The following is a 21,380-nucleotide window of genomic DNA, read 5'->3' on the forward strand; positions in this document are numbered from 1 at the left end:
AAAGGGATCTATAACTTCGATTCAAGCAGTTTATGTACCTGCAGACGATTTGACCGACCCTGCCCCTGCCACAACATTTGCACATTTGGATGCTACTACCGTACTTTCCAGAGGATTAGCTTCCAAGGGTATTTATCCAGCAGTAGATCCTTTAGATTCAACCTCGACTATGTTACAGCCTCGGATCGTTGGCAACGAACATTATGAAACTGCGCAAAGAGTTAAGGAAACTTTACAACGTTACAAAGAACTTCAGGACATTATCGCAATTCTTGGCTTGGATGAATTATCGGAAGAGGATCGTTTAACTGTAGCAAGAGCAAGAAAAATTGAGCGTTTCTTATCACAACCGTTCTTTGTGGCAGAAGTTTTTACTGGTTCTCCAGGAAAGTATGTTGCTCTTGCGGAAACTATTAGGGGATTTCAACTAATCCTTTCCGGAGAATTAGACGGCCTACCTGAACAGGCTTTTTATTTGGTGGGTAACATCGATGAAGCTAGCACGAAAGCTATAACCTTAGAAGAGGAGAACAAATCGAAGAAATGAAATTAAATCTTTATGTACTGACTCCTAAGCGAATTATTTGGGATTGTGAAGTGAAAGAAATCATTTTATCCACTAATAGTGGCCAAATTGGCGTATTACCAAACCACGCCCCCATTAACACAGCAGTAGATATGGGTCCTTTGAGAATACGCCTCCTCAACGACCAATGGTTAACAGCGATTCTGTGGAGCGGTTTTGCGAGAATAGTTAATAATGAGATCATCATTTTAGGAAATGATGCGGAACTGGGTAGTGATATTGATCCGGAAGAAGCTCAAAAGGCACTTGAAATAGCCGAAGCTAACTTGAGTAAAGCTGAGGGTACGAAAGATTTGGTTGAAGCGAAGCTCGCTCTCAGACGAGCTAGGATACGAATCGAGGCTGTCAATTGGATTCCCCCATCCAATTGAAGACAATCCAGTGGTTTATAGTTGATACAAAGAAAAAGGGAAGAGGGGTAGAAAAAGTTATTAGATAGCGAAGCGAAGTAAGTCCAATGCTATCTAGTAATTTTTCTACCTACTTACCTACTATTGGATTTGAACCAATGACTCCCGCCGTATGAAAGCAATACTCTAACCACTGAGTTAAGTAGGCAATTTATCACCACAAAGGAAGACCCATTACTTCGATCGATTATATATTGAATCCCTTTTCTAAGCAATACCGCTCTGTTATTGGTCTGTTATATACTAAATACTAAACTAAATACTAAACAGATACAGATCAAAGGGGTATCCTCTGGCATTAGAAAATATTCATCTTGACAAGAAATTATCTATATGTTAAGATATCTCTGATAAGGGCTATAGCTCAGTTCGGTAGAGCAACTCGTTTACACGTGCGCCAATGCTTTTCAAAGGAGCTTATTATGCAATGAACATAATCGATCTTATTGCAAAATCAATGTCTTACTTCATAGATTCGAGAGAATAGGAGAACAGTAGCCTGACAAACAGTCGGTTCAGTCCGATTCAGGTGCCAATTCAGGTGCCTAATCAAATAGAACCCTTATGGATTTGCTAGTTGATAAGGTAAATATCCAGCCCACTAAATGCTAGGCGTAATGAGGATAAGGGCCTCCAAAAAACTTCTTTTCGTTCTATGAACTTTAAGGTGTATGAAGTCTCATAGTTAACTCTTGCAGTGGAACGATAGAGACTCCATTTCACTTAGGTTGATTTAATTTAGACCGGAGGCAGACCTAAGTCAAGGTAATCCTCCTTTGAAACACTTTGGTATTGCTCCTAGATAGATCATAATACAAAAAATCAATCAGAGCACAGGGAGCCATCTCATTATCTTTCCGTAAAGAAAAACTATGGTGGACTAACTGATCTTTAAATCAGTTTATGAAAGAGCCCAATGCAAAAAAATGCATGTTGGGTCTTTGAAACAGTTCAAATCATTTCGATAATAATCCGTTTGATCTGTTTTACCGAGAAGGTCTACGGTTCGAATCCGTATAGCCCTAATATGCCCTTTTTTAGATTTTAGGATCTCTATCCTATGTTTTCTTTAGTTTAGTATAGTTTTCATTTTCTCATTAGTATTTGTTTATAGACTGGATAGGCGCCTGCGACATAGAATAGAGATAAAAGCATTACCAAAGGCTCATTCATCGAAAATCAAAATCATACAGACAGGAAAAGAAAAACGAATTTCTATCAAATCAATAGAAGAAAGGATCCTTTCCCTGATTTGAATCCCGTCCTCCTTCAAATAGGATATCTCTAGACTTCCCTATAATAACTGCAATGATTTTATCCATTTTGCGAATTCCTACTTTGTTTTAAGTATATTTATTACTTTGTTTATAGATACATTATGTAAATTGATCAACTTTAAATAGAAAAAATAAAGTAAAGAGTAAATAAGAAAACAGAATATTCTGTCTCATAGTTCTGAAATAGAGTTCTTTATTTTTATTTTATAGTATTACTTCTCATTAATTATACTGCATAGATTAGTCCTACTATCTTAATTAGGTTCTAATTTAGTAGTATTCTCATTTTTATTTAATAGTCTCTTATTATTTTATTATTAAATATTAAATAAAGGATAGAGCTATTCTTTTTTCTAGAGATTCTAGAGAAAGCGAGACAAAGTGAAACGAGAAAGTTTTCTTTATATAAGAATTAGATCTACATACACCATATCTAAATAGAATGGAAATCCAAAAGAAAGGGAGTTGGGATTCCATTGGATGAATCTTTAAAGAAGATGCAGCACAGAGGAAACAAAGGCTAAACTTAAACTAAGCGCTTTTGTTTGAACAAAAAAGATTCTTGTTTCACCGAGGAAAAGAGAGAAGTTCTGGATAAATTGACAATGCTGAATTGAATTGACTAATTTAAGTTCCGCCTATTCCACATTAATGGGAGTACATTATGTTTCTGCTTCACGAATATGATATTTTTTGGACATTTCTAATAATAGCAAGCCTTATTCCTATTTTGGCATTTTCGATTTCAGGACTTTTAGCCCCGGTTAGTGAAGGACCAGAGAAGCTTTCTAGTTATGAATCGGGTATAGAACCCATGGGAGGGGCTTGGGTACAATTCCGAATACGCTATTATATGTTTGCGCTCGTTTTTGTTGTTTTTGATGTGGAAACCGTCTTTCTATACCCTTGGGCAATGAGTTTCGACGTATTGGGTGTATCCGTTTTTATCGAAGCTTTGATTTTCGTGCTTATCTTAGTTGTTGGTTTAGTTTATGCATGGCGAAAAGGAGCCTTGGAATGGTCTTAACTGAATATTTAGACAAAAAAAAAGAAGGAAAAGATTCTATTGAGACAGTTATGAATTTGATTGAGTTTCCCTTACTTGACCAAACAAGTTCCAATTCTGTTATTTCAACTACACCAAATGATCTTTCGAATTGGTCAAGACTCTCCAGTTTATGGCCCCTTCTATACGGTACCAGTTGTTGTTTCATTGAATTTGCTTCATTAATAGGCTCACGATTCGACTTTGATCGTTATGGATTGGTACCAAGATCAAGTCCTAGGCAAGCAGACCTAATTTTAACAGCCGGTACGGTAACAATGAAAATGGCTCCCTCTTTAGTGAGATTATACGAGCAAATGCCTGAACCAAAATACGTCATTGCTATGGGAGCCTGTACTATTACAGGGGGAATGTTCAGTACGGATTCCTATAGTACTGTTCGGGGAGTTGATAAGTTAATTCCTGTGGATGTCTACTTGCCGGGCTGCCCACCTAAACCGGAGGCAGTTATAGATGCCCTAACAAAACTTCGTAAGAAGATATCGCGAGAAATAGTTGAGGATCAAACTCTATCTCAAAATAAAAATAGATGTTTTACTACCAGTCACAAGCTTTATGTTAGGCGCAGTACTCATACAGGAACTTATGAGCAAGAATTGCTCTATCAATCACCATCTACATTAGATATATCTTCTGAAACTTTTTTCAAATCCAAAAGTTCAGTACCTTCCTACAAATTAGTGAATTAGGAGAGGGGCTCTTTTGTGTAGAAAAATAAAAAGCAGGGCAATCTTTCAAACTTGCATCCGAAATGTGAAATATTTATACAAAGAGGGAGAGATGAAGACAATGCAGCAGGGTTGGTTATCTAATTGGCTAGTCAAACATGAGGTGGTTCATAGATCTTTGGGCTTTGATCACCGAGGAATAGAGACTTTACAAATAAAAGCAGGGGATTGGGATTCCATTGCTGTCATTTTATATGTATATGGTTACAATTATTTACGCTCCCAATGTGCTTATGATGTAGCACCCGGTGGATCTTTAGCTAGCGTGTATCATCTTACGAGAATACAATATGGTATAGATAATCCAGAAGAAGTCTGCATAAAAGTCTTTGCCCAAAAGGATAATCCTAGAATTCCGTCTGTCTTCTGGATTTGGAGAAGTGCCGATTTTCAAGAACGCGAATCTTATGATATGGTGGGAATCTCTTATGATAATCATCCGCGCCTTAAACGTATCCTAATGCCTGAAAGTTGGATAGGCTGGCCCTTACGTAAGGATTATATAACCCCCAATTTTTATGAAATACAAGATGCTCATTGAATGATAAGAAATTCATGCTCACTTATACAACACAACTCCAGATTTTATTCAAGTCAAGGAATATTTTTAGGTTCTTTTCCTAGATGAAACGGAATACCTATTTATAATTAATTCCTAATTATACAAAAGCATTCCAGATAGACTGAGCAAAAAAAGGGTTTCATTTGGATTCCCCTATTTTGAAAATCGCATATTAATTTCCTTCATATGAACAGAAAAATAGGATGACTCAAAGAAGTTCTCTACCAGGAACTTTGTACCGCGCACATTACTTAGCACAACTAGGAAAATAAGATAAGATAAAGATAAGCAAGACTAAAAAAATATTCGTCGGAATAGCGGAATACAAAATTAAGAAACGCAAAAAAATAAAGGGGAATCTCACCCCCTTCTTTATCATAAAGAAAAGATATATTTTAAAACTTCTTTAAAAAGAAAAAGAAGTGCCTCTATATTTATATTATAGATTTATCCACTTAGATGAATAAATATTATTAATGAATATGTATCACAATCCATCTCGAGGTATTTGGATCAATACCTATTCGGTGGATCTTTTTTTTTTTTTTCTCTGCCAGGAACCAGATTTGAACTGGTGACACGAGGATTTTCAGTCCTCTGCTCTACCAACTGAGCTATCCTGACCTTTTCTTGTGCATCATCCTAGTAGAGTATTTGTATCTATGTCAATTAAAAGGACTAAAAATTAATTAAAGTATTTCAAATTTTAAATTTGAAAATGGGGGGGGTAGTCCTATGCATTGTGCATGGTTTACTTAAATAAAACTTAAAAATAGAGTGAATAACCAAGATTTCTTGCCGATACTCTAATAAAAAAGAAATCTATTCAATGAATAGGATAAGATCCATTGAGTTCTCTTCGCATTCCTTTGTGAAAGAGTAGAATGAGAAAGCTAATGAATCTTAAACCCATTGCATTGATAAAAAGAAAAAAAAGTGCATTGATAAAAAGAAAAAAAAAAAGAGGATAAATAATAATAATATAGTATAGTTAGGGAATAAAAGAGGATTTGGGGATAGAGGGACTTGAACCCTCACAACTTATAAAGTCGACGGATTTTCCTTTTACTAGAAATTTCATTGTTGTCAGTATTGACATGTAGAATGGGACTCTCTCTTTGTCCTCGTCCGATTAATCCACTTTTTTAAAGATCTCGAAAACTTTGAATTTTAATTGAAGAATTTGATTATTCAATATTCGATTGGAGTGGATTCACAATAATGAAAAAAAAAAATTATGATATGAGTTTTTTATTTCATAATCATTATCATTTCTAATTTCATTTTTAAAAAAGATAAAGAACCTATATTATAATTAGAATATAATATGAGTTCTGTGATTAATCGTTTGCTATGTCAGTATCTATACGTGTTTATTAAATGTATAAGGTATAAAACCCCTCTTTCTCTAATTTAGAACTAGAAGGAATTCCACTAACAACACAACGTAATTAACTCGATTCGTTAGAACAGCTTCCATTGAGTCTCTGCACCTATCCTTTTCCTTTGTATTCTAGTTCGAGAACCCCTTGTTTTCTCAAAACACGGATTTGGCTCAGGATTGCCCTTTTTTAATTCCAGGGTTTCTCTGAATTTGGAAGTTACCACTTAGCAGGTTTCCATACCAAGGCTCAATACAATCAAGTCCGTAGCGTCTACCGATTTCGCCATATCCCCATTTCCCTCTTCTTTGAGACCAGGATTCCTTGTGTAATTTCATCCATCTCTTAGTTTTTTTTTTGAATCATTGAGTTCATCACTCAACGTAGTCTAGCAGTTCAGTTCGACTCTATTTGAGAGACCTCGCTTGCTTATTGCAATTCAGAATTGAATTGATTCTATCCTTGATGTATTTGCAATTCAATCCGAATCAATATATCCAAAAGTTTTTATCTCCCCCACCTCCCGTCTTACTTTTTTATAGTATTCAAAATTATACTATAACGCTTGATATTTATTCTTTTTTTCTAATCAGAATTAGCAATTTTATTTACTCTGACTCTATGTTCCCCTTAGTGAAATATTAATCCTCAAATTATTAACAAATAATAAAGTCTATAATGATCGAATGAAAATACCAATAAATTCTATAATTTTATTTTTTAATATCCTATAGTTAAGCATATCAAGCTAACTTTATCTTTAAGAAGTTTTAGTATTTTTTTATTTTTATAAGTATAACTTCAAATTTAGAACTAGTTAATAGCTAAGATTAATAACTAATATCTGAGATTTTACGGATTTCCTATACTATACCTATTTCTATTTGTTACACTATTTCCGTTATGTAAGCCCACTTAGCTCAGAGGTTAGAGCATCGCATTTGTAATGCGAGGGTCATCGGTTCAAATCCGATAGTCGGCTTTTTTTTCTCTATCGATGTTCTACGAACAAGAATCTCTTTTTTTCCGAATTAAATGGAGAATCCAGGATCTTTTATGTTTTTTACCTTACAATTTTGCTAGATACAAAACAATAAAATAAATAATATATATACAAAAAAAAAAGATTTTGATGAAATTCCATTTTTTGGGGTACTTTAGTTGATTTTACTCTGTTTATCCTGTAGTTTAATTCAGTTTTAATTTCGATGTATTCTGTAATGTAAATACAATGAAATTAATTGTGTAAAATGAAATTTCAATAAAATAAAAAAAGGAGTCTTCATGTCCCGTTATCGAGGACCTCGTTTAAAAAAAATACGCCGTCTGGGAGCTTTACCAGGACTCACTAGAAAAACACCTAAATCCGGAAGTAATCTTAAAAAAAAATTCAATTCTGGGAAAAAGGAGCAATATCGTATTCGTCTTCAAGAAAAACAGAAATTGCGTTTTCATTATGGTCTGACAGAACGACAATTACTTAGATATGTACATATCGCTGGAAAAGCAAAAAGGTCAACAGGCCAGGTTTTACTACAATTACTTGAAATGCGTTTGGATAATATCCTTTTTCGATTGGGTATGGCTTCAACCATTCCTGGGGCCCGCCAATTAGTCAACCATAGACATATTTTAGTTAATGGTCGTATAGTCAATATACCAAGTTTTCGTTGCAAACCCCGAGATATTATTACTACGAAAGATAACCAAAGATCAAAAGGTCTGGTTCAAAATTATATTGCTTCATCGGACCCGGGGAAATTGCCAAAGCATTTGGCGATTGACACGTTGGAATATAAAGGACTAGTAAATAAAATCCTAGATAGGAAGTGGGTCGGTCTCAAAATAAATGAGTTGTTAGTTGTAGAATATTACTCTCGTCAGACTTGAACTTAACGAAAAAAGGAAAGGTTCATAGAATTTTCTTCCCCTTCCCCTTTCCCCGAACTAAATCGCCCTAAGACCATTACCATTAATTTGTATTTTCCCATCAACTAGCTAAAATTGATTAACCCTAGGATTAGGATCCTTTTTTCTTTTTTCCTCTATGTGTATTTTACATACCACAGTAATTTGCTATAGAGAATTTCTAATTTCTATTAAATCAAAATAAGATAATATAAGATATTATATTATTGCTGGAAAAAATTGTTATTTGATTTGATACATTGTGATCCTTAACGTTGATGAATTAAGAAAAACGGAAAGAGAGGGATTCGAACCCTCGGTAAACAAAAGTCTACATAGCAGTTCCAATGCTACGCCTTGAACCGCTCGGCCATCTCTCCTACATAACTTATTATGGAAAATAAACTGAGTGAATAGCGAGTTTTCTTATTCCTGCAGTACAGGTACAACCGCAACCACTCGGGGGTTCCATAGTTCTATTGGAAAAATTCCTTTTGATCTAAGTGGAAGGATACAGGATTTTTTACTAGAAATTGCGCTCGCTATAAAATAAAAGTTTTAATTTGGGTTTTCCCGCAACTAAAGAAAAAGAAAATGGAAGAATTCTTCTTATTGCATAATAAAATAAAGAAACCTTAGAATTCCGTTTGCATAAGATACGCTACACCATACTATCGAAATCAAAAATAGGGTATGAGACAATTAATAACTTTGAAAACACGAAATAGTTGATAACATAAGTTGTTGTTCAGAAATAGGAAAGTGGAATGAAATCCAGTCTTAGTCAAATATTTCATATCTCTTCGTGTCCAAGCAGAAGGAAAAGGATACAATTTGAGCTGAGCGGAAAATCCATATCTCTCTTATCCATTTAAAGCATATGGATTTAGAGTAGAGCATATGGATCAATCTATTTATAATTATAAGAATCGAATGTGTTTGTTTTTATGTTATTTTGTGAAGGAATGAAAACAATTCTATATAGAATGGGTTGGGAATTATGCCTAGATCCCGTGGAAATGGAAATTTCATTGATAAGACCTCCTCAATTGTAGCCAATATTTTATTGCGAATAATTCCGACAACCTCAGGAGAAAAAAAGGCATTTACTTATTATAGAGATGGTGCGATTTGACTCTTTTTTTTGCTTTTTTTTAGCCCTACCTATACCTCAGTCTTACGAAAAAGAGAGGGGGGTTGGCATAGAGAGAACCAAATTTGTAAAGCAAACAAACCCACGCTTCGGGAAGGTGAGGCGAACTAACAATTCCTTCCGTCGTGTATCCTCGATTGATGCGGCTTCAGATACTTCAATTGTAGATTTGAGTATTGAGCGAAAGGTTACACCTACAGGATATGGTATGGTATGGATTACAGGCCAATCCTACTCTATTAGTATCCGTAGGCAGCATAGGGGAGAAAAGCACTACACCTAGAAATAGGAATCAACAAGAGAAAAACTTTGTTAGAAATTACCCCTTTCCTGATCGGTATCAGGGCTGGGAAGAATGGTTGGGATAACAAACAACCATCAGGTTTGTACTTTGGATACCCCTATAACCATCAAAGATCGTTGAAGTAGCTAATTCCTCTAAATAGGAGGCGTTGAGAACAAAGAAATTATTGGAGCTATCGTTTTCCTCTAGCATTAATAGAATTCATTGGTGTTAAGAAAAACCTCTTGTGGGAAGGTTGGCTAGAGATTTCTTGGAAAAATACCAGCCCCTTTCGGTTCATAATGAGACGGGACTAATTCTATTTTGATTCTATAGATTATTTCGCTTAGTACTATTATGTACAGAAGGGAGGAGCCGTATGAGATGAAAACCTCATGTACGGTTTTGGAACGGAGATTTTTTGAATAGAATGAACGACCGTAACGGATGTTGGCTCAATCCGAAGGAAATTATGCGGAAGCTTTGCAAAATTATTATGAAGCTACGCGACTAGAAATCGATCCCTATGATCGAAGTTATATACTCTATAACATAGGCCTTATACACACAAGCAATGGAGAGCATACAAAGGCTTTGGAATATTATTTCCGGGCACTAGAACGAAACCCCTTCTTACCGCAAGCTTTTAATAATATGGCCGTGATCTGTCATTACGTGCGACTATCTCCACTATAGAAAGAAAAAAAAAAAAGAGAGGATCAAATTTTCTAGTAAATACTAGAAAAAAAGGGCTTTCTACATAGGGATCGTAAAAACAACGATTTTTCCCTATCAGCTGTAGGAAGGAAGGACACTTCACGAGAATCAAAAAACGAAGAAAGTATGGCCTATACTACTACTCTATGGATAAAGTTTCTCAAATTGATAGAGAAAGCACCGTAAAGATCAATTAGTGAGCGACTGGGTCGATACAACTAAAAAAAACTGCTTACTTATCCCATGATATGGGGCAAAATTTAGGAATCCGCTTATGTAATAGAGCCGATCCACTAAGGGATTAAGCAGCGGTGTAGTATCAGATCCCAAAGATAGTAAGTTCTTTTTTCTTTCTTATGGAAAAAAGTCTTTTTCAAGGATTCTATAGAGATTTCATATATGAAACCGGGATAGTTACCTCTCAGAAAATTTGAACGAAGGCTCTATATCTATCTATGCTTCATTCTTCTGAAGGTGGGAAAAAAGATCAAACTGATTATTGATAAAAATTAGGGTTTGAAACTTAGGTAATTAATTTCTTCTGCTTAACCCAAGAACAAATTGGATCGATTTTTGATAAATCGAATTCAGTTAAGATAGGGGAAATTCAGATAGCAATTTCTGAGCCGTATGAGGTAGGAAACTCTCAAGTACGGTTCTAAGGGAAGGAACTTCCTATTCCGACCGAGGAGAACAGGCCATTCTACAGGGTGATTCGGAAATTGCGGAAGCTTGGTTTGATCAAGCTGCTGAATATTGGAAACAAGCTATAGCGCTTACTCCGGGAAATTATATTGAAGCACAGAACTGGTTGAAGATTACGAAGCGCTTTGAATTTGAATAAGACCATGCTCCTTCTTTTTCATAAAATGGGTGGTTTGGTTGTTGATCCATTAATCAAATAAATTAGGTCGTAAGATCGAATCAAGAATTTCATTATATCCATTTCTTATACCTTCTATTTTATATGATATTTCATAAGAATAAACCATAGGGATAGGGTCTAGAATAGAAGTAATAAAGTGAATAAAAAGAGGGGGCAATCTAAATATTGCTAATATATTAGGACCATCTTATTAATAATTCTAATGAGTTATCTTGGAATTTAGAATCAAATAAAAAACCCTATATTATGCTCAAGGAAAGTAGATATAGATAGGAGCTTATGCCCTCAAAAAAAATACACTAGTTTCTTAAATTAAAAATAAAAAAGATTTTTTTCTTACGTCGAGAAATATTTGTTTTTCAAGATAAACAATGTCCGTTAGGCACCTAATCTTTATGTCATAATAGACCCGAACACTTGCCTCGGATTGACTTCAATATATAATTGCTCCAGTGAATAACTAAAAAAAAAATAGAAGGATGGTAGATAGTAAAGAAAAGAACTAATCACAATATCTATCTTTCAAAATCTATCTTTCAAAATCTATCTTTCAAAATATATATCTTTCAAAGATTCACTAAAAAGACAGTTGGCGGGTCTCTTTGTATGTCTTGTCCGGAAAGAGGAGGACTTAATGATTATTCGTTCGCCGGAACCAGAAGTAAAAATTGTTGTGGATAGGGATCCTGTAAAAACATCTTTTGAGGAATGGGCCAGACCCGGCCATTTCTCAAGAACACTAGCTAAGGGCCCTGATACTACCACTTGGATCTGGAACCTACATGCTGATGCTCACGATTTCGATAGTCATACTGGTGATTTGGAGGAGATTTCTCGAAAAGTCTTTAGTGCTCATTTCGGGCAACTTTCCATTATCTTTCTTTGGTTGAGTGGCATGTACTTTCATGGCGCCCGTTTTTCCAATTATGAAGCATGGCTAAGTGATCCTACTCACATTGGACCCAGTGCTCAGGTAGTTTGGCCTATAGTAGGGCAAGAAATATTGAATGGTGATGTAGGCGGGGGTTTCCGAGGAATCCAAATAACCTCTGGTTTTTTTCAGCTTTGGCGAGCATCTGGAATAACTAGTGAATTACAACTCTATTGTACTGCAATTGGTGCATTGATTTTTGCAGCGTTAATGCTTTTTGCTGGTTGGTTCCATTATCACAAAGCCGCTCCCAAATTGGCCTGGTTCCAAGATGTAGAATCCATGTTGAATCACCACTTAGCGGGATTATTAGGACTTGGGTCTCTTTCTTGGGCGGGGCACCAAATTCATGTATCTTTACCAATTAACCAATTTCTTGACGCTGGGGTGGATCCTAAAGAGATACCACTTCCTCATGAATTTATCTTGAATCGGGACCTTTTGGCTCAACTTTATCCTAGTTTTGCCGAAGGAGCAACCCCTTTTTTCACTTTAAATTGGTCCAAATACGCAGAATTTCTGACTTTTCGCGGAGGACTAGATCCAGTAACCGGTGGTCTCTGGCTGACCGATATTGCGCACCATCATTTAGCTATTGCTATTCTTTTCCTAATCGCAGGTCATATGTATAGGACCAATTGGGGTATTGGCCATGGACTTAAAGATATTTTGGAGGCTCACAAGGGCCCATTTACAGGACAAGGCCATAAGGGTCTTTATGAAATCTTAACAACGTCATGGCATGCTCAATTATCTCTTAACCTAGCTATGCTAGGCTCTACAACCATTGTTGTAGCTCATCATATGTATTCTATGCCTCCCTATCCATACCTAGCTACTGACTATGGTACACAACTTTCCTTGTTCACACAGCCACATGTGGATTGGCGGATTTCTAATAGTCGGTGCTGCTGCACATGCAGCAATTTTTATGGTAAGAGACTATGATCCAACTACTCGATACAACGATCTATTAGATCGCGTCCTTAGACACCGCGATGCAATCATATCCCACCTTAACTGGGTATGTATATTTCTAGGTTTTCACAGTTTTGGCTTGTACATTCATAATGATACCATGAGTGCTTTAGGCCGTCCACAAGATATGTTTTCGGATACTGCCATACAATTACAACCTATCTTTGCTCAATGGGTACAAAATATCCATGCTACTGCGCCTGGCGTAACAGCTCCTGGTGCAACAACAAGTACTAGCTTAACGTGGGGAGGCGGCGAGTTAGTAGCAGTAGGTGGCAAAGTGGCTTTGTTACCTATTCCATTAGGAACCGCAGATTTTTTAGTCCATCACATTCATGCATTTACCATACATGTGACTGTATTAATACTTTTGAAAGGTGTTTTATTTGCTCGGAGTTCCCGTTTGATACCCGATAAAGCAAATCTAGGTTTTCGCTTTCCTTGCGATGGGCCTGGCCGAGGGGGAACATGTCAAGTATCCGCCTGGGATCATGTTTTCTTAGGTTTATTCTGGATGTACAATGCAATTTCGGTAGTCATTTTCCATTTCAGTTGGAAAATGCAGTCGGATGTTTGGGGTACTATAAGTGATCAAGGGGTGGTAACTCATATTACAGGGGGAAACTTTGCACAGAGTTCCATTACGATTAATGGGTGGCTTCGAGATTTCTTGTGGGCACAGGCATCGCAAGTCATTCAGTCTTATGGTTCTTCATTATCTGCATATGGTCTTTTTTTCTTAGGTGCTCATTTTGTCTGGGCCTTCAGTTTAATGTTTTTATTCAGCGGCCGTGGTTATTGGCAAGAACTCATTGAATCTATCGTTTGGGCTCATAACAAATTAAAAGTTGCTCCTGCTACTCAGCCTAGAGCCTTGAGCATTATACAAGGACGCGCTGTAGGAGTAACCCATTACCTTCTGGGTGGAATTGCCACGACATGGGCATTCTTCTTAGCGAGAATTATTGCAGTAGGATAGTGGCTAGGAGGATTTGAAAGGCATTATGGAATTAAGATTTCCCAGGTTTAGCCAAGGCTTAGCTCAGGACCCCACTACTCGTCGTATTTGGTTTGGTATTGCTACCGCACATGATTTCGAAAGTCATGATGATATTACTGAAGAACGTCTTTATCAGAACATTTTTGCTTCTCACTTTGGGCAATTAGCAATAATCTTTCTATGGACGTCCGGAAATCTGTTTCATGTAGCTTGGCAAGGAAATTTTGAATCATGGATACAGGATCCTTTACACGTAAGACCTATTGCTCATGCGATTTGGGATCCTCATTTTGGTCAACCCGCTGTGGAAGCCTTTACTCGAGGAGGTGCTGCTGGTCCAGTGAATATTGCTTATTCTGGAGTTTATCAGTGGTGGTATACAATAGGATTACGCACCAATGAGGATCTTTATACTGGAGCTCTTTTTCTATTATTTCTTTCTACGCTGTCCTTAATAGCGGGTTGGTTACATCTACAACCCAAATGGAAACCAAGCCTTTCGTGGTTCAAAAACGCGGAATCTCGTCTCAATCATCATTTGTCAGGACTTTTCGGGGTAAGTTCTTTGGCTTGGACAGGACATTTAGTTCATGTTGCTATTCCCGCATCCAGGGGGGAGTACGTTCGATGGAATAATTTCTTAGATGTATTACCCTATCCCCAGGGGTTGGGACCCCTTTTGACGGGTCAATGGAATCTTTATGCCCAAAACCCTGATTCGAGTAATCATTTATTTGGTACCGCTCAAGGAGCGGGAACTGCCATTCTAACTCTTCTTGGGGGATTCCATCCACAAACACAAAGTTTGTGGCTGACCGATATGGCTCACCATCATTTAGCTATTGCATTTATTTTTCTCATTGCCGGTCACATGTATCGAACTAACTTCGGAATTGGGCACAGTATTAAAGATCTTTTAGAAGCGCATACTCCTCCGGGGGGTCGATTAGGGCGTGGGCATAAGGGCCTTTATGACACAATCAACAATTCGATTCATTTTCAGTTAGGTCTTGCTCTAGCTTCTTTAGGGGTTATTACTTCCTTAGTAGCTCAACATATGTACTCTTTACCTCCTTATGCATTCATAGCACAAGACTTTACTACTCAAGCTGCTTTATATACTCATCACCAATATATTGCAGGGTTCATCATGACAGGGGCTTTTGCTCATGGAGCTATTTTTTTCATTAGGGATTACAATCCGGAACAGAATGAGGATAATGTATTGGCAAGAATGTTAGACCATAAAGAAGCTATCATATCTCATTTAAGTTGGGCTAGCCTCTTTCTAGGATTCCATACCTTGGGCCTTTATGTTCATAACGACGTCATGCTTGCTTTTGGTACTCCAGAAAAGCAAATCTTGATCGAACCTATATTTGCCCAATGGATACAATCTGCTCATGGCAAGACGACATATGGGTTCGATATACTCTTATCTTCAACGAATGGCCCCGCTTTCAATGCGGGTCGAAGCCTATGGTTGCCCGGATGGTTGAATGCTGTTAATGAGAATAGTAATTCGCTTTTCTTAACAATAGGACCTGGGGATTTCTTGGTTCATCATGCTATTGCTCTAGGTTTGCATACAACTACATTGATTTTAGTAAAGGGCGCTTTAGATGCACGCGGTTCCAAATTAATGCCAGATAAAAAGGATTTTGGATATAGTTTTCCTTGTGACGGCCCAGGGCGCGGCGGTACTTGTGATATTTCTGCTTGGGACGCATTTTATTTGGCAGTTTTCTGGATGTTAAATACCATTGGGTGGGTTACTTTTTATTGGCATTGGAAACATATCACATTATGGCAGGGCAACGTTTCACAATTTAATGAATCCTCCACTTATTTGATGGGATGGTTAAGAGATTACCTATGGTTAAACTCTTCACAACTTATCAATGGATATAATCCTTTTGGGATGAATAGTTTATCGGTATGGGCGTGGATGTTCTTATTTGGACATCTTGTTTGGGCTACTGGATTTATGTTCTTAATTTCCTGGCGGGGGTATTGGCAGGAATTAATTGAGACTTTAGCATGGGCTCATGAACGCACACCTTTAGCTAATTTAATTCGCTGGAGAGATAAGCCCGTGGCTCTTTCCATTGTGCAAGCAAGATTGGTTGGATTAGCTCACTTTTCCGTGGGTTATATATTCACTTATGCAGCTTTCTTGATTGCCTCAACATCAGGCAAGTTTGGTTAATTTAGTTTGTTTTTTTGTACTGTATCAGCACCTAGTTCATTACTCTTGATAGAGAGGGAGGATCTGCCTTTTTAGATTTCTTTTTCTATTTATTTTTCCATCTAGGATTAGAACCGTATACTTGGTAATAATAGCAACGACACATTATGGCAAAAAAAAGTTTGATTCAGAGGGAGAAGAAGCGGCAGAAATTAGAACAGAAATATCATTTGATTCGTCAATCTTTAAAAAAAAAGATAAGAAGCAAAGTTTCTCCCTTGAGTTTGAGTGAAAAAACGAAAATGCGAGAAAAATTGCAATCCCTACCGCGTAATAGTGCACCTACACGCCTTCATCGACGTTGTTTTTTGACCGGAAGACCTAGAGCTAACTATCGACATTTTGGGCTATCCGGACACGTACTTCGAGAAATGGTTTATGAATGTTTGTTACCGGGTGCAACAAGATCCAGTTGGTAAGGATAAAATACCCTTTCGTATTTGTATGGATTTCTGGAATTGATAATCATAGAGGAGCCCTCTTTACCATTCTGTATAAATGGACTATTCTATTTGTATAGATATTGGTAGAGGGGCGTATCCAACCCTCTTTTATCCACTAGTTACCCCTCTTTAGTTTAAGAGTATAGAGCAGTTTGGTAGCTCATAAGGCTCATAACCTTGGGGTTGCGGGTTCGATTCCCACTACCGCCTCCATACTCCTTCTTTATGATATATGCATGATATAATATATACATCATGCATTTGTATCTGGATTTTTTGATTTCCTAAAAGAGTTTTGGTCTAACAGTTTTTTCTCGGAAGAAGCAAAAAAATAAAAGAAAGAATAAAATATGAAAGAAAAGCGTCCATTGTCTAATGGATAGGACAGAGGTCTTCTAAACCTTTGGTATAGGTTCAAATCCTATTGGACGCAATCTTATTTCTATCTATTCTTTAAATAACTATACTAAACTAAAAACAAAGAAAACTTTTTTGCATGATTCAAATGAAAAAGCTTTCTCAACGATTCCTATTCTACTAACAAGAGTAGACATGCAAAATTTATTTGTTACTGAAGAGAAAACCGTTCCAGCTGTTCCTGAATAGCTTCCTTCAAAAGGATTTCCGCTTGCTCGGTGAATGTCTTGCTAGAAGATATAATTTCTTGGAATTGAGGTTTAGTATCTTTTAGATGTTTACGTAACTCATCCAGAAATTTATTTACCTGTTCAATTTCTAACGAATCAAGATATCCTCTTGTTCCGGTATAAATAGTAGCTATCTGCTCTTCCACTGGGAGAGGATTTGCCTGGGATTGTTTAAGCAATTCCCTTAATCGTCGACCCCTTGCCAATTGATTCTGACTTGTTTTATCGAGAGCAGAGGCGAATTGTGCAAAGGCTTGTAACTCTGCGAATTGCGCTAGTTCCAATTTTGATTTGCCAGCTACTTGTTTCATGGCTTTAATTTGAGCCGCGGATCCTACTCTGGAAACAGAAATACCCACATTAATAGCGGGTCGAATTCCGGCATTGAATAGATCCGCAGATAAGAATATTTGTCCATCTGTAATGGAGATTACATTAGTAGGAATATAGGCGGAAACGTCTCCAGATTGAGTCTCAACTATTGGTAAAGCGGTCATACTTCCTTCGCCTAAAAGAGAATTTAATTTAGCGGCTCTTTCTAAAAGGCGTGAATGCAAATAAAAAACATCCCCTGGATAAGCCTCACGTCCGGGAGGTCTTCTTAATAGAAGGGACATTTGGCGATAAGCTTGTGCCTGTTTGGAGAGATCATCATAAATTATTAAAGTATGCCGTTCGCGGTACATAAAATACTCAGCCAGGGCTGCTCCCGTATAAGGAGCGAGGTATTGTAATGTAGCAGGTGAATCCGCCATTTCAGCTACTACAATAGTGTATTCCATGGCCCCCTCCTCATGGAAAGTAGTTACTACTTGAGCTACGGAGGATGCTCTTTGACCGATAGCTACATAAACACATATTACACCTTGCCCTTTTTGATTGAGAATTGTATCTGTGGCTACTGCTGTTTTGCCAGTCTGTCTGTCCCCAATAATTAACTCTCGCTGACCGCGCCCTATAGGGATCATCGAATCGATAGCAATAAGCCCTGTTTGAAGAGGTTCGTATACGGAACGCCTGGAAATTATACTTGGAGCAGGAGATTCAATTAAGCGAGATTCGGAAGCTATAATTTCGCCTTTCCCATCAATAGGTTTAGCCAGAGCATTTACAACACGACCCAAGTAAGCCTCACTCACGGGTATCTGAGCAATTCTTCCTGTTGCTTTTACAAAACTTCCCTCTTGTATCATCAACCCATCGCCCATTAATACAATCCCAACATTTTTGGATTCCAAATTCAGAGCAATACCCCTAGTACCTTCTGCAAATTCGACTAATTCACCTGACATTATTTCACCAAGACCTATAATACGAGCAATCCCATCCCCCACTTGAACTACGCGACCTATATTCTCAATCCCTACTTTCCTATTATATTGTTCAATACGTTCGCGGAGAATTTTATGAATTTCGTCGACTCGAAGGGTTGCCATTAGTGTTTCTTGACTCTTTTTTCGGAAGCAAGGGGAAAAATAATGCCTAAATTCTAAACGAAAGTAGAAGTTCAAGGCCTAATTAATTTAATTATTTCTTCCATTCCAGGGACCCGAGAATGCCAATATTAGCACGAATCGTACGGAAATGTAACTCGGTATTCAAACAACTATTCAGAGTTCCTAGAGCTCCTTGTACGGCCTGTTGGAAAACCCGCTGTCGGACCTGATTCATTGCCCTTTGTTTTTCAAAATAAAGGGTTTCGTTTTTAGACTTTTCCAATTGTTCCAAACTAATAGAAGTAGCATTAATCAAATTTGCTTTTTCTCGTTCTATCTCAGAGTATCCATTCATTCGATACTCATCCGCTTCTAGTTCGACTTTCTGTAATCGAATCCGAGCTTTTTCGAGTTGCTCAATGGTCCCTCTACGCAATTCTTCTGAATTTCGAATAGTACTCAAGATCCTCTGTTTTCGATTATCTAATAAATCTTTTAATGAAAGTAGATTATTTTGTAAGTTTACAACTTTTATGATCTCTTCCCGAACCAAACATGAATCTTTCGATTCATTTGGCTCTCACGCTCCTTTTTTTTTTTCTATAGCTATTTCCATATCTTTTTTTTAAGTAATGAGCCTATCCTCTATCTTCTTTTTTATGTTTATATTTCAATATACCGAAACCTATATAAGACTAGATAAATATTAAGAGGACTCTTCCGCCTAGATAAAAATATATCATGGTCAGCAAAGTTGTTTCTTTATTTTTATTTGCCCTCTAGTTAATAATTTCAATTTCATTAAGAAAAACTAACTAAATAAATGGAAAATGAAAATTAATAGAATTCTTTTTTATTTTTTTTTTCTTCAAATCCAAAAAATTTCTCTTTTTTATACATAGGTCGTCGATTCGGCATTGGTTAAAAAAGGGCAGGGTGCCCCCTTTTTTTTCTAGTAAATAGTTCAAACCATTTTATCGATATGAGTGTTCTATATCAGATAAATTTTACATTAGCTATTTCCCGTTTAAATTGGTACTAATACTAATATAGTTGTAGAAAGAGTACCTCTTTTTGCCTGGACTTCAAGCAGTTTAGCTTTAACCGTGTTAATGGTCTCACATTCTTGGTTTATAGAGAATCAAAGTTGATTTACCAATGAGTCGCGAAATGCTATGGTTCTTCCATATGATTTCTGAATTTATTCAGAAGTAATTCGTCGAGATCGTGCACCCTTTTCTTATTTATCCGAAAAATACTAAAAAATATTATAAAGTGCAGCCGGATAGATCCAATCTATTCTTGAAATAGACAACTCGCACACACTCCCTTTCCAAAAAAAATCAAAACACCAACCACTACAGTTAGATTTATTAGATTTGTTGCTAAAATATCGGTATTAAGCCCGAAACTGCCAGCGGATGGCCAGTGAGCTAAAAAAACGAAAGAATGGGTTACATTTTTCATATGCTCTCCTCTTATAGATAGGACGAACAAAGAACAAAGTTTTTCGATCACTTACTTCGCTCGCCCTTTTTTGATCGGTTTTTTTAATGCAAATAGATTCAATCTAGTAATTTCTTTTAGATTAAGTCTTACGTCTTGTTTGACCGGTGAAAGACTTCCTTTGTTGAAATGTTCTGTTCCCAAAATTCCTAAAATAAAAGGAAAAAACTTTCCACTTTCCTAAACTAAGGACGGGAAATAAGAAGGTGAGCATATCTTCTAAATTAATAATACTCAACTCAGCCCTTCCTAGAATGGGGTATTATCTGTCCCGATAAATAGATAATTCCAGGAGTAATAAATAGGAGTAAATTAAATAAAGTATTGATATAATTGGAATTGTGGAAGCAAATACCAATTTACTAAAAAAAGAAAAAAGTATCTAATCGAAATCGAAAGAATTTTTTTTTTAAGATTAAACAAAAGGGTTCGCAAATAAAAGCGCTAGTGCCACAACTAGTCCATAAATTGTTAAAGCTTCCATAAAAGCTAGACTAAGCAATAAAGTACCTCGTATTTTACCTTCTGCTTCTGGCTGTCTCGCAATACCTTCTACAGCTTGTCCTGCAGCAGTACCTTGACCAACTCCAGGTCCAATAGAAGCAAGCCCTACGGCCAATCCAGCAGCAATAACAGAAGCAGCAGCAATTAGTGGATTCATGGTGAGTAGTTCCTCGTGTCAAAAAAAAGAAATGGTTAAGGATACAATCAACCAATAAATTCTTACTTCTAAGCTCTATTGGGGAGAAGTAAAGTAACTAAAAAGTACAAATTGAAATCAAATTGAAATGATAATGTGAATTGTCCGAACTACATAGAAGGGAATTCCATATCCATATATCGGATTAGATAATGAATCTAACCTAGGAATATATAATATAATATCCTATATATATACATTTGTTTCTTCTATTTTGTTTGCATATTTTCTCATTTTCTATTGAATCGGATTCTAAAATCATTGCTTAAAGTGGAAACCTGCATAAAAGAGGACTCCACTTATAGACATTAAGGATATTATAGTATAGATCTAGCCTGACTCCACCCTCCTTAATGCATATATACTTTGAAAATTCCATAATATAGTCTATTCTATTCTCTCTCCTACAACTCTAGGCTATATATTCATACGCATTTCTAACTATTTTTTTGCAACCAAGCAGATTATCTGGAACCATGCATGAATTGAGCTAAGCTGCAAAAAAAAAAAATACTATTTCCAAAAAGAGTCAA

The 21,380-nt window shown here is 36.7% G+C and overlaps 4 non-coding genes across 4 annotated transcripts; 2 read left to right on the forward strand and 2 right to left on the reverse strand.

The window, feature by feature from the left end:
* Positions 1-5,180: 5,180 nt before the first annotated feature.
* Positions 5,181-5,253, reverse strand: TRNAF-GAA (transfer RNA phenylalanine (anticodon GAA)). Its single transcript has one exon. It is a non-coding gene; the product is annotated as a tRNA-Phe (tRNA).
* A 1,667-nt stretch (positions 5,254-6,920) lies between these two features.
* Positions 6,921-6,993, forward strand: TRNAT-UGU (transfer RNA threonine (anticodon UGU)). Its single transcript has one exon. It is a non-coding gene; the product is annotated as a tRNA-Thr (tRNA).
* Positions 6,994-8,212: 1,219 nt separating this feature from the next.
* Positions 8,213-8,299, reverse strand: TRNAS-GGA (transfer RNA serine (anticodon GGA)). The gene has a single exon. It is a non-coding gene; the product is annotated as a tRNA-Ser (tRNA).
* An 8,620-nt stretch (positions 8,300-16,919) lies between these two features.
* Positions 16,920-16,991, forward strand: TRNAR-UCU (transfer RNA arginine (anticodon UCU)). The gene has a single exon. It is a non-coding gene; the product is annotated as a tRNA-Arg (tRNA).
* The last annotated feature ends 4,389 nt before the right edge of the window (positions 16,992-21,380 follow it).

Source organism: Triticum urartu, unplaced genomic scaffold, assembly GCF_056163025.1.
Source record: "Triticum urartu cultivar PI428250 unplaced genomic scaffold, HENAU_Tu73 scaffold2, whole genome shotgun sequence".
Taxonomy (NCBI): Eukaryota; Viridiplantae; Streptophyta; class Magnoliopsida; order Poales; family Poaceae; genus Triticum; species Triticum urartu.